Source organism: Tupaia chinensis, unplaced genomic scaffold (genome assembly GCF_000334495.1).
Source record: "Tupaia chinensis unplaced genomic scaffold, TupChi_1.0 Scaffold144899_1, whole genome shotgun sequence".
In the NCBI taxonomy this organism is placed as follows: Eukaryota; Metazoa; Chordata; class Mammalia; order Scandentia; family Tupaiidae; genus Tupaia; species Tupaia belangeri.
The window spans coordinates 3,209,319-3,209,732 of NW_006204759.1; positions in this window are offsets into that span (position 1 = coordinate 3,209,319).

Here is a 414-nt window from a genome sequence, read left to right on the forward strand (position 1 = left end):
AGAGAAAGAAAGAAAGAGAGAGAGAAAGAGAAAGTGAGAAAGCAAGCTGCCAGGTCCAGGACTCGAACTGTGGTCAGCCATGTGGGAATCCAGCACCCTTTATCCAAAACGCCACCTGCCAGCTCCAGTCTTATTTAAAATTATTTTATTTCATAGTATTCTTGAAGTGTTTAATAATCAGCATGTTATTTATGATATTGTGTAGGTTTTAAAATTATATTTAATGTGGGTATGTCCATTATATGAAATGAACATAGTATAATTCAAAAATAAAAGTATAAAATAGCAATATTTGAAAAGAGCATAAAATTATTTTTATTTGTTGATATGATGATGTATTGGGGAAAAATAGGGCATTCAACTTATAGACTATTAGAACTATGAAGGGATTTCAGTATATTTAAAATCAAGTTT